The sequence below is a fragment of the Miscanthus floridulus genome, chromosome 6 (assembly GCF_019320115.1).
Source record: "Miscanthus floridulus cultivar M001 chromosome 6, ASM1932011v1, whole genome shotgun sequence".
In the NCBI taxonomy this organism is placed as follows: Eukaryota; Viridiplantae; Streptophyta; class Magnoliopsida; order Poales; family Poaceae; genus Miscanthus; species Miscanthus floridulus.
Window position 1 is genome coordinate 118,376,485 of NC_089585.1, and position 17,969 is coordinate 118,394,453.

At 48.1% G+C, this 17,969-nt stretch overlaps 1 pseudogene; it reads left to right on the forward strand.

Annotated features, from left to right (window-relative positions):
• The first annotated feature begins 509 nt into the window (after positions 1-509).
• LOC136456722 (uncharacterized) lies at positions 510-5,963 on the forward strand (annotated as a pseudogene).
• Positions 5,964-17,969: the final 12,006 nt, after the last annotated feature.

Genomic DNA, 17,969 nt, shown 5'->3' on the forward strand with positions numbered 1-17,969 from the left:
AGCGGAGCTCCAGCTGACTGAAGCGAGATGCGAAGCGCAGTGCCGGCCGCGGCGGCGCGGCCCGCCTCCGATCCGACAGCGTAGCTGCGCCAGCACACCACCGAAAATTCTCACCGCTGTCGTGTCGTGGTGTCGCTCCACGACCACGACCACGCTCGCGTTTCGCCCTTCGCCGCCCCATTCGCGCGCCGCAGAACCAGGGCCCCACGTCGACTTTCCCACAGGCTCTGTTCGCTTGTGATACATACTTTTTAGTTTAGTTTTTTTAGCTAAAACAGTATTTTTTAAAACAAATAGGCTGGGATAGTGTTTCGGCTGGTTGAAGCGAACGGACCAATCCGGGCCCCGCGCGTCGGGGCCACCACCGTCAGCCGCACGGAACCGTCACCGTCACCCCGGCCAAGCGCCAACGCCGCAGAGCAGACTGAACGGCGGGGCCCGCCACTCCGCCCCGGCTTTCTGCCGCTTTTCCCTTTACTCCCCAGTGCCCTCTCCCTCCTCTTCGGGCGATCGCCATCGCCGCCGCCGCCCACCGCCCACTCCTGACTCCACCACACCCGCCGCGCGACCGCAGCCGAAAGTGGCGGGGTGGTGGTCCAAACCCAAACTCCCGAGCCTCCCCCCACTACTCTGGGCTCTGGTCTCCCTGTCCTTGTCCGTCTCTCTGAGTCTCTGCTGCTAGTATCCCGTCGCGCGGATACGCGCGCACGTTTCGCGCGTACGCCAGTACGCCACTGCTCTGCTGGCTTTGACCTCGGGGGCGATCCCTTGCTGTTCTTGACTTGGCTTTCTCCTCCGTTGCTTCCTACCCCTGGTTGCTGTCATCACCAATTCGCCACAGGGTTTCGGTTCACTGCCGTTGTCCGTTTCTTCTTCTTCCGCTGCTGCTCTTTGGAGTTTTCCCCAGGCCTAGCTCGCACCTGCTGGGCTGCTGCTTAGTTTCTTCAAAGGTATGTACGCTCCTACGATACCATCTGATTGAACTGGGGTTGTACCTGATGAGCTTCGGCTTGGCTCTGGGATGCATGATCTCGCTTTGCTGATCTGTGGATTTCAGCCATGGTGCTGAGCTGTTAGGGTGAAAGATCTGTTTGCCCTTTGCTTGATCAGAATTGAAGGTGGCGGCGTCTCAGTTGTTCGTGTGCCAGGATCGGATTTATTTACTCCTCGGATTGGGATTAGGTTTTGGATATTAGAATCTGAAACTATTGCTAGAATGATGGTATACTATCGCTGGTGATCTGGTGGTCAGTCTATAAATTCCGGGGTAGATTTGGTCTGTTTCGCCGACAAGTGCCTGCTGTTGCTGATCTAGAGTCCAGCTTGTAAATTCAAGGCCGGACTTGTGCAGTTACGACGACATGGGCTCTAATTGCAGTTACTGTCGTTTGATCTAATCTGCGTTAGCTTTGTTTGTTGATTTTCCTTTGAGAGAAACCCCCCTGAATCAGCTTGGTTTAACTCGTGGTGGAACTTAACTTCCTTTATTATTAAATTAGCATAGCAGAAGCTTCCAAATTCTGTTGTATCTTCCAATTAATCCATACACTGCCGCATTGTTCTACTCAGCTTAACCTCTCTATTTTCTTCTCTATTGTGGTAGGTTTGTGTTGGAGGCTATAAGAGGCAATGGCCCTTGAGGCAAAACAGGCTGCTCTGTGTTTCAAGAAAGTTTTGAGGTTGTCCATTAGAAAAAGCTATACATTTGTTTCCGAACACCCTATCCTTTTCGGTTTTGGTGTCTTGCTCTATCTATTGTACAGATCTTCACCAGGGCTCTTTGTGTTCCTGCTTTCTTCTTCACCTGTAATTATATGCACTGCTCTTCTTCTTGGAATCCTACTGAGTTATGGAGAAATTAATCTTCCTGAGGCTAGTGAAGATCACAAGGGCACTCCAGAAGTTTCAACTTTCAAGGTTGGAAATTCGTCCAGTGATATCCACTTTGAAGAAAATCAGAGACCTTCAGTGCTTGAATTTAGGGAGAATGCATCAAACTTCAAAGAGAGGGAAACTAAACAGACAGTTTCCTTCAGAGAGAGGGCTAGCGAGCATGTTGATCTTGATGATGATGTCCCTCTTCTGAAGAGAGCTGATGAAGAAGATGAGAGAGGTGATCGGCATAACATACCTAGAACACCTACACCGTTTCCTTCTATGGTCAATCTTTGCCAAGAGCCTGGGATCGTGGAGGACATCACCTTCACCAAGAAAAGACAATCGGAAGGTCCTTTTTTCATTCAGGATATGGTTGACTGTCAGACTAGCCTATTTGATGAGGCCCGCCTGAGTGGTCTGAATGACAAAGATACACCCTTTGGTTTGTTTTCTTCTAGTGAGAATGTTAATAAGCATGCTGAGATGGAGGAAAATCTAGTATTTGCAGATTCAGCAGCTAGTAAAGAGAGAGCTATTTCTGAAGCGAAGCAAACTGAAGAGCTTGCTGGAACTAGCAAACAAGATGCTTCTGTCCCTATTCACCAATGGGAAAAGAATGGCGAGCTTAATGTTGATACTAGCAATGTTGTTGAGGACAACTTGCTTGATTCCTCTCTTGGCTCACCATGGGCAAGAGTTAGCAGTCAGGATGGTTCATCTGGTTTCGACTCTGATCAGGCTGAGAGTTCTTCTCCTGATGCTTCCATGACTGACATTGCTCCAGTTCTTGATGAGATTGACCCACTTTTGGGTGCTGGTTCCAATCTCCCCAATCCTATTCCTAAGGATGATTCAGACACAGATTCTCATGTCTCAGAGGATCATCAAATTGACGATGATAGTAATGATGAGGGCGATGACATTGATGCTAAAGATAATGTGGAGGGGAAGAAGAAAAATGATGGGAAGGAAGCTGCATTTCTTTGGACAGCAGATGATGAAAAGAATCTCATGGATCTTGGGTATTCTGAGATGGAAAGGAACCGCAGATTGGAAATTTTGATGGCTAGACGAAGATCCAGGAAGAACATAAAGTTCGAAATTGATAACAACCTGACAGACGTTGATAGTAATGGTGCCGGTAGGAGTTTAGATGATTTGTCACGCTTCCGTGCACATGTACCTCCTATTGCAGTGCCAAGGAGGAACCCTTTTGACCTTCCGTATGATTCTGAAGAAGCAGCAATTCCTGGCTCAGCTCCTTCAATTCTGCATGCACGGAAGAACCCATTTGATCTTCCCCTTGAACAGTTGAATGACAGTGTTGTCGTCCCTGCTCCAGATAGTTTAAACTCTGGAGAATCTGTGATGTCTCCTCGTCGTGACATGATCTTCAGAAGGCATGAAAGCTTTAGCTTTGGAAGGATGGATGCGATCCAGGAGAAGCGTTTTTCTAGACTCAAGCCATATTTTGTCCCTGAAACTGTGGAATGGAATGCAAGCAATTTCCAAAGACAGTTCAGTGATAAGAGTGAGTCTAAAATGAGCTCTGTTACTGAATCTGATATTGCTTCTTCAGTTGCTGATCACGAGGATCACAAGGACCATGATGAAAAGGACCTTGCAGATGTTGGAAGTGAATGCTCAGATGGTATCAACTCCATAGATGTTGAACTAGACAACAGCGACATTGATGACCGTGAGATTTCTCTACAGCACTTTGTCTTTGAAAGATCGCAAGAAAGGGAAGCACATCTTGCTTCAACTAAAGGAAAAGGTCATGAAGAAGATTATACGCCCAAGTCAGCTGGGAGTTCCACGACGCCATTTCATGCAGTTCCTGACCTGCTTAGCTGGGAAGATGGAGATGGTAAGCAAGTTTGATATGACCACTTCGTTTGATTGCTTAATACCACCCTCTGTCCCAAATTGTAGGTCGTTTTGGCTTTTCTAGATACATAGCTTTTACTATGCACCTAGGTATAAGATACATCTTGATACATAATAAAAGTTGTGTATCTAGAAAAGCCAAAACGACCTATAAATTGGAACGGAGGGAGTACTTGTTTTCACAGATTTATTAGAACCATGTCCCATCATGCAGGTAGCAACAACCTTGGTGCTAAACCTTCTTTTCAACTTAACACAGAAGTTAAATGCTCAGAATGGGTTTCATCCTCCAGACCACCTGTGGAGGGTGAATCTCATTCTGGGGACCTTCCAGAGTACCTTGACACTGAAGTTTCATTAAGCTCAAACACAGTTGTACTTGGTGCAAGCAATGCAGCTGAGAAAGGTGGAAATGTTGATCTCATGTCCTATTCAAACAATGAAACGCCATTAGATAACCTGATTCATGGGTCCATGGAGCTGCCTTCTGAATTTGTCACGGAAACATTGCCGGTCATATCTCGGGACCTACACCCTATCCCAGAGGAGAGAGTTGTTGAGAACTTCAACATGCAAGAAAAGCATGAAACAGCAATTTTTACTGATTCAACTGCTGCCTTGACTGGCCATGTAATCGAACAGCACTTTGATGTTGGATCTGATGGAACTCTGAGCTCTGAAGTTGTTTCCTCGTATCCTCAAGCTAATGATGTCATCCAATCTCCATCAAGTGAACATGAAGAAATCTTGAATCCCTTTGTTTTGATGACTGCTGAACCTAAGAAGGTGGATATAAGTGACATGTATGGCGAAGCAACTGCAGGATATATACTTGATTCTGATGACGAGGCTGATAAAATCTATTCCGAGCCTATGGAGGGCAGTGGAATTGATGAAAGTTTCCTGTCGGAGTTAGATGCAGTGGGAGACTTTGGAGTTGAACTGATGAGACTGGACCAGCAGGTGACAGATCAGGCTTCCCATGATGATATCCCTACCAATAGTGTTGCTGCAGATTCCGTTATTAGCCCTCAGACATCTGACAACGTCTCCTTGACCATGTCAGAAGTTGGTGCTGAAGACTCCAGGGAGCAGTCCTCATTGGTTGATGACCTAAATGGCCCTGAATTTGGCTGGTCATTTGGAGCATCTCATGATGACCCTGAGCAGACTGTCTACAATCCTCGGAGACGGATTCTCGAAGCAAGCCCCTTTGAAGCAATGAACATGGAGTTGAAGCCACCACACGATGAGTCAGAAGTGCCTGCTGATGATACACCATCACCAGCAACCTTAGCAGCTGGATCAAGTGAGCCAGAGGTCACTATAAATGGGTTAGTGACATCTACAACCGATCCTGAGATTACTGTTCTAGATGCAAAGTCTCTGGAGGATATTGAGACTGCCTTTAAGCTAGTTAGTGATGGTGTGGTTTCTGAGGCCACCATGGATACTGAAGCTTTGCAGATCTCAGGTGCTGATGCTGCAGAGCCCAAAGGGGCTGCTGGAGAGCTGCATGTCATTGATGCAAAATCTGTGGACAACATGCATGCTGCTTTCCAGAAGCACTTTGATGCTATTGTGAATAGTTCCTTCGAAGAAAATGAAGACAAGTATGGGCATGTAGAGACAGCAGAATCCACGAAGCCTGATGAACTTACTGAAGCAATACATAACGAAAGTCAGCACAACCTAGGAGATGCTAGGGAGGCTTTACCAGTGGAGGGTACAAGCAATATGAGTACTAGTGAAGCAGAGTCACGATGACATTGATGCAGCATCCAATAAGGTCTTCCATAGCAGTGCCAAGAGTACTGCACAGGCAGTGGAGTTCGAGGTTTCTCATGAAAGAGAAGAGGAAAGTGAACATCAATAAATACCACCGGGTTGACTGCTGAAAGGAAACGATAGGATGTCATCAGAGATGAATTTGAGACAAAAATGCTCCTTGGCTGAAGTTTGAAGGAGCTACCGAGCTATAGCAAGCATTGATGGAGCGCTATTGTTGAGTTTCACGGGCTTGCCACTGTGCATATACTTCACATATTCAACATACAAAGTTTTGATGTAGACCTTTTGTGAATGCGTTTTGTTTAACTTCCTTTTATTCTTTTGAGGTTTTGGTGGGTTTGTTTTAGATTGATTCCCCCCCTCCTTTGGCTGTAATTTGAAGAGGTGTAAGTTTTGCTCAGACAGTTTGGTGTGGTTCCAGAGACAGAACAATCTGTTCTACCGTGTGAATTGAGATTTTGTTGTATTATTTTATTGAACTAGTGAAGTTCGCAATAGAAGAATTGGACAGGTACATTTTACCTTTGAACTGAGTCGGTAATATTTACAGTGTCGTTTCCGTGAATAAATTGTTTAATCTACAGCGATCTGCTTATTTGTCAGCACTTGTCCTGTACCTCATGTACAGTAGAGCTCAGAACTTGACAGAGTAGAAGTTCTACTGCCAATCGTGCAGCTTTCGCTTTTCCTGAACAAAATACACTGCTTCCACTGGCTATTTAGCTCGACTGGCATCGCTCGTCTTGAGTCTATTTTAGAGAGAAGTCATTTTGTTAACAGTCAGATGAGACTTGGGAGGTCGGCTGACGGGAGATAGCTTCTTAGTTCCAAGTGTACATATCGCTTATTGCTTTTTACGGAGTCAAATGTTTTAAAGTTTAACCAAATATATAAAAAGATAATGATAATTATGATGTGTAATAGGTATTTTCATTAGATTGATCATAGAATGTCAAGGGCCTCAAACCCTCGGATAGCTGGCCCTCGGCTACGCAACTCGTAGCCTCGGTCCGTCGTCTTCTCCGGCGAGGTTTCCCCTGCCGCAGGCTTAGTTGAGAGGTGGAGACAGGAGATTAGATGGTAATATCTTTCTTATTCCTTTAATTGTCTCTAGTACAAATCTATATAGCCCGAGGCTTAACTAACTAGAGCCAACCGGCTCCTAGAATTAAGGACTAAGAATAGCAACTAATCCTATCTTTCCTCCTAACCACCTGTGGCTGGCTCGGCCTGGCCCAGTCCTGCGCGATCAACGCGCACGGCAGCACGCCGCACGTCCCTGGTGCGACGTCGCCTGCTGTACGACTGTCCCCACATGACATCTCTCCCCCTCGAGGTCCAGCTCGTCATCGAGCTGAAAATCTGGGTACTTGGCACGGAACTCATCGAGGTCTTCCCATGTAGCAGAGGTCGCCGGCTCGCCACGCCAATGCACAAGGACCTGGCGAACACCCCTCGCCAAGCGAGCTTGCTCCACCCGAGCAGGCTCTGGCACTATGGCGCCATGGTAGATGTCTGGCAGGGGTGGCGGGGCTGACGGAGGTGTCCCGATGAACTTCTTGAGAGTGCCCACATGGAACACGTCATGAATGCGAGCCTGCGAGGGCAGCTCCAGTCGCACGGCGGCGTCGTTGATGAGCTGGACGACGCGGTATGGCCCGAGGAAGCGAGCCTTCAGCTTGCCCGTTGTAGACTGGGGAAGCGACGATGGGGCGCGATGTCGGAGACGAAGAAGCGCCCAGTCGCCCACCTCATAGGAAACCGGGCGGTGCTGCTTGTCGTAGTGTCGATTCTGAACAGCCTGCGCCTGCTCCAGACGATAGCGCACGTCGGTGAGGAAAGCCTCGCGCTCCTCCATGTCTCGCACGACCGCAGCAACCCGTGTCTCACCAGGCTCATACGAGCGGATGGTGGGTGGGTCACGGCCGTACACCACGCGGAACGGTGTCTCCCGGATCGAAAACTGGTAGGCCGTGTTGTACACGTACTCGGCCCACGGCAGCCAACGCAGCCACTGTCGAGGACGATCGCCGGTGAAGCAGCGCAGGTACATGACGATGACGCGATTGGCCGCCTCCGTCTGGCTATCTGACTGGGGGTGGAAGGCCGAAGACATGTGCAGTTTGGTGCCCATGAGCCGCATAAGCTCGCGCCAGAACGTCGAGGTAAACACCGGGTCACGGTCGGACACCATGGACTGCGACACGCCATGGAGGCGCACAATGTCGGTGAAGAAGGCCTGCGCCACGGACTCGGCGTTGTACGGGTGGGCCAAAGCGATGAAGTGGCAGTACTTGCTAAAGCGGTCGACGACGGAGAGGATCACCGTCTTCCCATTGACACGGGGTAGGGCTTCCACGAAGTCGAGGCCGATGTCCGCCCAGACGACGGTGGGGATCGGTAGTGGCATGAGGAGACCGGCCGGGTGGAGGTGCTCGGACTTATATCGCTGACAAGTGGCACATGCCCTCACAAAGTCCTACACAAGACGCCGCATGTTGGGGAAGTGGAAGTCGCGGTGGAGGCGGTGCAGAGTGCGCTGGACGCCCTCGTGTCCATCATCATGGATAGCCGCCATGATCTCCTGCAAGAGTGGCGAGGTCGACGGTATGTACAGGCGGCCATCGTAGAGAACCATGTCATCAGCCACCGTCCATGGTGCAACACACGTGCCGGTGTGGACATCGTCGTGGATGGCGACCAGGCTGGGGTCGGTGGCCTGGGCGTGGCGCAGCCGGTCGATGAAGTCGAAGCGGGGGGCCGAGATCGCCTAGAGGACGCCCGTGCTGTTCTCGTCGGTGTCGTGGCGCGAGAGGGCGTCGGCCACCGTGTTCATCGCCCCTGACTTGTATTCGATGGAGAAGTCGAAGCCGAGTAGCTTCCCCACCCAGTGGTGCTGAGGGATGGTGGCGAGGCGCTGGTCGAGGAGGTACTTGAGGCTGTAGTGGCCTGTCTTGACGATGAAACAGCACCCCCACAGGTACGGCCTCCAATGCCGTACAGCGAGGACAAGCCCTATGAGCTCCTGCTCATAAGCGGCGAGGGAGCGATGGCGGGGCGCCACCGGCCTGCTGAAGAAGGCGATCGGGTGAGCCTCCTGGATGAGCACGGCCCCAAAGCCATAGGTGGACGCATCGCACTCCACGACGAAGGGCTTGGAGAAGTCCGGCAAGGTCAACACCGGGGTTGTCGTGACTACCCCTTTGAGGGTGAAAGGATCAAGATGCCCAAGAGGGGGGTGAATTGGGCTAATTCTAAATTTTCTTGCAATAATCAAATCCTACGGATAGCCCAATTAACCTCTTGTGCCTAGAAAAGTGTTTCTATCAAATCAACGCACAAAAGACTTGCACCCTATGTTTCAAACTTACTCTAGCATAGCAATTCTATGAATGTAAAACAAGTATTGAATTGCTCAAAGTAAATACTCAAAGTAAGTGCTCAAAGTAAATAGAGAGAGAAAGGAACACGGCGATGTTTTGCCGAGGTATCGGAGAGTCGCCACTCCCCACTAGTCCTCGTTGGAGCACCCGCGCAAGGGTGTAGCTCCCCCTTGATCCGCGCAAGGATCAAGTGCTCTCTACGGGTTGATTCTTCAACACTCCGTCGTGGCGAATCACCCAAAGCCGCTCACAACTTGAGTTGGGTCACCCACAAGCTCCACCGGATGATCACCAAGCTCCCAACCACCACCAAGCTATCTAGGTGATGGCGATCACCAAGAGTAACAAGCACGAACTCTTACTTGACCACGCGAAGCCTAATGAGAAGATGGATGCACACTTGTCTACTCTTGATTCACTAATGAGGTTTCACTCTTGGATTCTCAAATCACAAACACCTCACTAGGACCTTGCTCTTCTTGGCACTCACAAACATATTTCTCAGCTGTTGGAATGAGCAAAAGTGACTCCACTCACGAGTGGAGCATCTATTTATAAGGCAGCCTGAAAAATGAACCGTTATGAGCTTCTACGGGGTGACCGGACGCTCTGATCGTTTTGACCGGATGCTCCGGTCAGTTCAACCCGCGCAACAGTTTTCACGTGATGACCGGACGCTGTCAGGGTCTGGTCAGTACCGACCGGACGCATCCGGTCGCTTTTGGATGCTTACTGTAAACGACCGGACGCTAGATACTCAGGGTCCGGTCACCACTGATCGGACGCATCCGGTCGCACTTTCTCAAGTCTGGACCCTTACTGGAGTCGACCAGACGCTGGCCCTCAGCGTCCGGTCACACCAGACTTGATCTTCACGGTCAAATGAACTGACCGGACCCTGCGGCCAGCGTCCGGTCGCACCGAAGCCAGCGTCCGGTCAGTATTTGACCCTCCATTCACTTCCAACTCTCGATCATATGTGAATGAAGTTTGCTCCAAAGGATCTTAGGCATTCATAGGAGCTACCTAGAGCTAGTTTTAACAAGTGTGCACCACACCTAACTCACTAGACTCAACTAGGTCAAGCTACCCGTTCATACCCCCCTTCATAGTACGGCCAAAGGAAAAACAAAGTCCTAAACTACTCTAAGTGTCTCTCCAACTTCAATTGACACTTAGAACTAGTTATCCTTAACCTTATCGTCCATCCTTTGAAAACTGAAACGATTTCTATCGTAGGGGCATGACAACCTTAATTGCCCAATCGATCTCCATTACCATAACCTAACTTAATCGCCTCTGCAAAACACACGTTAGTCACAGTAATTTTGTATTGACATTAATCACCGAAATCCACTTAGGGGCCTAGATGCTTTCAATCTCTCTCTTTTTGGTGATTGATGACAATACCATCTCGAGTATGTTAAAGAGTGAGGTTTTTGAAGGGCTTGGTTCATATAAGCTTTTGTCGTTAAGAACAAGAGAGTTAGGCAAGCTTATATGACCCAAGCCAACACAGTGTACTCAAAGGATATGAATTAAGCATGAGTACAAGTAACAAAGCTCATTTGCTTCGAAGTATAAACACGAAAGCAAAAGCAAATGAGCATCACAAGTAATATGACATATAGATAATGCAAAGTAGAAATCACACATGTCAAATATCACAATCACGTAGATAGCACTATCATATATATATAATAGTATGCATGAAAGTAAACACACGAATGCACAATCACACAAATAAAACTCCAAATGTATATAATAAGCTAATACTAGATAACTAGCTCCCCCTAAAACTCGCTCCCCCTAAGACTACATACTCAAACACTCTCCCCCTTTGGCGTCAAACACCAAAACCTACGGGTCGGTCGGCGGGGCTGTAGCAGACGAGTCGAGCGCTGAAGTACGTGGAGCAAGCTAGAACTAGGCACCATCATCATCTGACCCAAAGCTCTGAACTGACTGACCCTCTGTGGCAGGAAGTGTCGCTGAAGCGGTCTGGGTCTGAGCTGGGGCTGGTGCTGCCTGTGAAGCTGCAAGTATGTCTGTCATAGAATCAGATGAGGCAACAGACGAGGGGAGCCTCTAAGTAGTCACTACGACTGGAGCTGCTGTAGATGGACCGGCGGTATGCATATGAGGTGGAGTAGGTATGTCGGTCAACTCATTGAAGGATGCTCTAAGACTCCTAGAGACTGATGTCTCAGGCATGAATAGCAAGGAAGACTGCTCTAGTGTGAAGCCTGTCTGAAGTGGAGTGAACTGTGGCGCTACCACGGGTGAGGCTAACCACTGGGACACCTGTACAGGAGGTGAAGCAAACTGAGCTGGAGGCTGTCCCTGACTCTAGAGCCCACTGGGCTGTACTGCAAGAGTCATCGAAGTGGTAGGAGGCTGTGCAAGCTAGGACAAAGGCTGTGACAGTGGGACCCCAATGGCTGTCACTACATGCTGCATAAATCCCATGAGCTGCTGCTGCATAAGTAACTGCTGGTGCTGAAGGAGCTGCTGCTGCCGCTGAAACTCATCCTGACGAGCCTAAAACTGTGCGAAGTTGGCAGCTGTCTCCTGTGCCTATCGTGTCTGATCCTACTGCATCCGCTCAAGAATAGCAATGAGAGCGGGATCTATCTACGGAGCAGGTGGAGCAGAACTGGAGCTACCGGCCTCTGCATCGTGTCTGCGTGGAGGCATCTGAGGTATAGGCTGGTAGTCGTCGTCAGAGCTATCACTGTACTCGCTCACCTCCTGCTGTGCCTCTAGCTCCTCCTCCTCAGCGGCTGCAATCTCTTCGATGATCTCATCCTGCTGAGCTACGGACTCTAGCACGTTAGGACGACGGCTAGGCTGTCTAGGTGCCTGAGGAGTGGTGTGTCTAATCCTCTATGATAGGTTATAAGCTGGAAACTCCATGGTGGCACCTATATACTCATCCATCATGCCAGGGGGCTTATCAAGCACTACTCTACGGATGAGGAACATGATCTAGTGAGCATAGGGAAGTTGCCTGCGACCCTTGAATCCCTCAGCTATTGTGTCCTCCATCTCTGAAAGCAAGAGATCCCAGATATCAAATACTGTCTGCTGCATGATGGCATTGAGAAGCCAGAGCTGTAAGTGAGTTAGGCCCTCCCTGTATCCCAACCTGGGAAGCAGTGTCCTCCTAATGATGGCCTCTAGTACCCTCGCTGTAGGAGTCAAGTCACTGGGGTTCCTGCTTGACCCCTCTCCAAATGGCTCCTTGAAGCAATGTCGCACTAAATCTGTAGGGGGCACCAACCCTCCATGAGGACGCCTGGGAGGCTCCTGTTGTCCATAACAGACCTCATGCATCTTGACAGGCTACTCCTGTAGCCTCAGTATCTCTCTGGCTCTGCCACTCGTCACTCTGTAGTCTTTGCCTTTGAAAGCAAAGTGAATGAATCTGTGATGTGGATCGATGTAGAGTGAAGCATAAAACTGACGGACCCAAGATGGTACATATATGCCTGTCCATCCAATCAAATCTGTCAGTCCTAACAAATATGATAAGTATGGCCGAATGCTCTCTCCGGCGGCTGCCACAATAGACTCTATCTGATAGACTCTCTGAGATCTGAACACTGCCCCACTGTTGAGATAAGCATTGTAGAAATCCTCCTACAGTGGCATGTAGAACCCCTCAGCTGCTCTCTCATCCCTCCTCGGAGGAAACCAAACCTCAAACTCAACAAAACGCAACTGCTGAACCTGCCTGGCGGTAGCGGCCCTCAAGTCAAGGTGTACCATTGGAGGTGGACCCTGTGGTCTAGGTGGAGGACGTGATCCCCTTCGCTATGTCAGTGGCCTCGGTGAGACTGGTACATGGGTCCGTCCAGAGCGGCGAAGTTGGGGTGCCGGCTCTGTCTCCTCGGCCTCCTAGGTCTGCTGAGCCTGCTCGCTCTCCTGAGTCTATTGAACTGGCTCCTGCGCTGCTGATGGACCCTCCTCAATGGCAACCTATCGTCCTGCAAACATGGCAGTCCCAGCTGGACTCCCGTGACGACGCTCAACATCCTCAATCGTAGCTCTCAGTGCTGGTGAGACCAGCTGATCTACAATGACAACTCCACTACGGGCACCACCTCTCTCGGCACGCTCTGCGGCCTCTACAACAACTGCTGCTCTCGCTGTCTCTGCATCAGGGTACTTCTGCTTCTTGGATGTCACCTGCTTGGTTGACTTGCCCTTTAATCCGGCTAGCTGGCGAGGCGGGGGCCTCCGATCATCATCACCTGGGCCACCACCAACATTCTTGGTGCGGGCCATCTGAACTGACAAGATGGTGAACTGACACTGATGAGGATCAACAGACAAACTGAACCTCTCGAGGCTTGGCCTCGATCCTTACTCGCGAGCTTGGCTCCGAGTTGACTGCCAACTGCCAGAAGAACCACAACGGAACCGACTCGCTACACGATAGAATAGATGGATATACAAATAAATACCATATTGCTAATAGATGCGAAACCCTAACAGAGAAAGCAATGTAGATGCGAAATTAAATCGAATGGCTTTCTACCTGACGAACAGCGATCCGAGAAAAGATGAGATGACATGCGGGGGAACCACGGAACCGGCTAGGGTTAGGTCAAAAGTCCTGAATGTAATGGGGAATCAATGTACTGCAATTCGATTTAGGTCAATTGAAAAGATCAAGATAGAGAATGACTGGCCTTACCAACGATGGAGGAGGTAGGATTAGGGCACAACGACTCTTGATGACCCTGGAAGACTAGAGGCACGACAGTGAGGCTTGGCAGTGGGCTCGCGGTGTGGAGGGCACAGTGGCACGCAGGGAGGCATGGCGGCGTGGCGAGCTATGGTGGCGCGCGGCTGGCGAGGGGGCTGGGCGAGCGCGGGCAAGGGAGGCACGGGCTGTGCTGGCGTGGAGGCGCTGGCGCGGTGTGGCGGCGCGCGGCACGGCTGTAGGCTAGGCTGCGGTAGCGAGTTGGCGGCGGCACAGGCTAGGGCTCGGAGGTAGGTCACAGCGGGATACGAAAAAGGATGCGGTGGTACGGTTAAATAGTCCCCCAAACGCGATAGAAAAGGAAACGGAAAAGAGTCCTGAAGCCGCACGAGATCCACTGACCGGATGCTCCGGTGGTAGCGACCGGATGCTACTACCCAGCGTCCGGTCGATTCCAGAGAGGTCCAAATCCTCTGGAATCAGGACCGGACGCGTCTGGTGGTCCATGACCGGACGTAGGTAGGGTCTGGTCAATACAACTTGGTCTTCCTTCGATCGACCGGACGCTGAACCCTTCCTGACCGGACGCACAGACGCAGCGTCCGGTCACTCCTTCGGCAGCAGTTCACCTCCTGTGAACTGACCGGACGCTGGACAGCAGCGTCCGGTGCACCTTTCCCAGTAAATCTTCAAACTTCCTTCTCGCTGCCTATTCCCAATCAAGTCCCAACTTGAATAAGATCCAAATAAACATTAATTGGGACTGATATGAGTGACCTCTCTCAAACCCTCATATTTTTCAAAATATTTTGCCTTAGGCTATAATTCTTTTTAAGAAAATAGGCAACAAGAGGGCAAATGAAACAAAACGACAAACAACATTCATGCATGTGCAATACTTGTAATTAAAACTAGTTGCTTGTCAAGTTTGATCCAAGGTTAAGCTTCTTCACACGCTTTTCGGCGGTTATCTTAACCATGTTAGACAAGCCCTATGTGCATTGCCACAAATTAAACATGTTGTATATTACAATGAATGCAAGGGACAACACAAGCTCAATTTTTAGTGAAGTTACTAAAATCAAGTACATTGAGCTCATTTCGCAATCTACAAAATGTAGCCTCATCTAGCGGTTTTGTGAAGATATCCGCTAATTGATCTTCTGATCTTACATCTTCTAGTGATATATCATTTTTAGCCACATGATCTTTTAGAAAGTGATGACGGATATCTATATGCTTGGTGCGAGAGTGTTGAACCGGATTATTTGTAAGTTTTACCGCACTTTCATTGTCACACAAAAGAGGTACTTTCTCTAGAACTACTCCGTAGTCTAGCAAAGTTTGTTTCATGTATAATATTTGTGCACAACAAGCACCTGCGGCAATGTATTCTGCTTCGGCGATGGACAAAGCCACACTATTTTGTTTCTTGGAGGACCAAGACACAAGTGATCTACCAAGCAAATGGCACCCTCCGGATGTGCTCTTTCTATCAACTTTGCATCTGGCGTAGTCCGAATCGGAATAGCCAATTAATTCAAATAAAGCTCCTTTGGGATACCAAAGACCAATGCTTGGTGTGTGCTTAAGATATCTAAGGATTCTTTTTACGGCAATTAAATGTGTTTTCTTAGGACTAGCTTGAAATCTAGCACACATATACACACTAAACATGATGTCGGGCCTAGATACGGTTAAATATAACAAGCTACCAATCATAGAACGGTAGAGAGTTTGATCAACTGGGTTACCTCCCCCATCTAGGTTGAGATATCCATTTGTAGGCATTGGTGTCTTGATTGGCTTACATTCATCTATCTTGAATCTCTTGAGAAGATCTTTTGTGTATTTCTCTTGAGAGATGAAGATGCCTTCTTTCATTTGCTTGACTTGAAAACCAAGAAAGAATGTAAGCTCACCAATCATTGACATCTCAAACTCCTTCGACATCAATTCACCAAATTCTTTGCATGAGTCTTTATTTGATGATCCAAAGATGATATCATCAACATATACTTGACAAATGAAGATATGCCCATCAAGCTTCTTGGTGAATAGTGTGGTATCAACCTTCCCAATGGTGAAGCCCTTCTCAATGAGGAAGTCCTGAAGGCGCTCATACCAAGCTCTTGGGGCTTGCTTAAGCCCATATAGTGCCTTGGACAACCTATAAACATGATTAGGATATCTAAGGTCTTCAAATCCGGGAGGTTGATCAACATAGACTAGTTCATTTATAAAGCCATTTAAAAATGCACTTTTCACATCCATTTGATATAGTTTTATTTCATGATGTGATGCATATGCAAGAAGGATACGGATGGCTTCTAATCTTGCAACCAGTGCAAAGGTCTCTCCAAAATCCAAACCTTCAACTTGAGAGAACCCCTTTGCAACTAGTCTTGCCTTGTTCCTTACAATAACACCTTGATCATCTTGCTTGTTGTGGAACACCCACTTCATTCCAATGACTCTTGCACCTTTTCATCGCTCTTCAAGAGTCCAAACTTCAGTGCGAGTGAAGTTGTTCAACTCTTCATGCATGGCATTGATCCAATCCGGATCTTTAAGAGCTTCTTCTACCTTGGTAGGCTCATAGCAAGAGACAAAAGAGTGATGAGCAATAAATAAAGTAAGTTTTTGAGATCGAGTCATCACACCCTTTGATGGACTCCCTATGATGAGATCTTGTGGCTGATCTTGTAGGAGAGGTGTGTTTCTTCTATTGACCACTTGAGGAGGAGGTTGTGGAGCATCAACATCCTGTGCTTGTACCACCATTTGTTCATGAGAGATATGAGTATCTTCATTTTCTATTCTCCCATCTTTTTCACCATCTTGTGGTACATTTGATGAAGAAGGTTGGTCAATGACTTGTACATCATCTTCATCATCTTTTGGCTTGATGTCTCCCACCGAAATATTCTTCATAGCCTCCCTCAATGGTTCATCACCTACATCATCAAGATTCTCATGTGCTCCTTGGGAGCCGTTAGATTCATCAAATTCCACATCATATGTTTCTTCAACCAAGCCGGTGGCATGATTAAATACTCTATATGCTTTGGACTTTAATGAGTAACCGACAAGAAAACCTATATCATAACATCTTTGAAACTTCCCTAGGTGTTGCCGCTTCTTGTAGATGTAGCACTTGCAACCAAACACCCTAAAGAAGGAGACGTCCGGCTTCTTCCCATTGAGCAACTCATACGGTGTCTTGACAAGGAACTTTTGAAGAAATAGGCGGTTGGATGCATAACATGCGGTGTTGATTGCTTCCGCCTATAAAGCTTCGGGGGTGTTGTACTCATCTAGCATTGTCCTTGCAAGAGTGATCAAAGTCCGGTTCTTCCTCTCAACTACACTATTTTGTTGAGGAGTATAGGTTGCGGAGACCTCATGTTTGATTCCAACTTCATCACAATAAGCTTCTATGTTTGTGTTGTCAAACTCTTTGCCATTGTCACTTCTTATCTTCTTGAGCTTCACTTCAAATTCATTTTGAGCTCTCTTGGCAAACTTCTTGAAACAAGATGCAACTTCGGATTTGTCATGAAGGAAGAACACCCATGTATACCTTGAATAGTCATCCACAATCACAAGACAATAGAGATTTCCTCCCAAACTCTTATATGTTGTTGGTCCAAATAAATCTATGTGTAGGAGTTTTAGCACTCTTGTGGTTGACATGAAAGCTTTGGTTGGATGAGTGTTTGCAACTTGCTTGCCGGCTTGACATGCACTACAAAGCTTGTCCTTCTTAAACTTCACATCCTTCAACCCTCTCACCAAATTATTCTTCATAAGCTTCTTGAGTGAGCTCATCCCAACATGAGCAAGTCTTCTATGCCATAGCCACCCAAGTGTTGTTTTGGTGAGTAGGCAAGTCTTCAAGTTTGTATCTTCGGAGATGAAGTCAACTAGATATAAGTTGTTGTATCTAAATCCATTGAATATCACTTGTTTGTCATCTACTTTGGATACAACAACCTCCTTCTTGGTGAATAAGCATTGGAAGCCAAGATCACACAATTGCCCAACGGATAGCAAGTTGAAACTCAATGAGGCAACATAGAGCACATTGGAGATGGAATGATCATTTGATATTGCCACTTTGCCTAATCCTTTAACCTTGCCCTTTGAATTATCTCCAAATGTTATTTTCTCTTGTCTATCAACCTCTTCATCTAGTGAGGTGAACATATGAGGATCACCGGTCATATGTTGAGTGCAACCACTATCAATAACCCAATGACTTCCACCGGTCTTGTAGTTCACCTACACACAAGAGATTCAAGCTTTAGGGATCC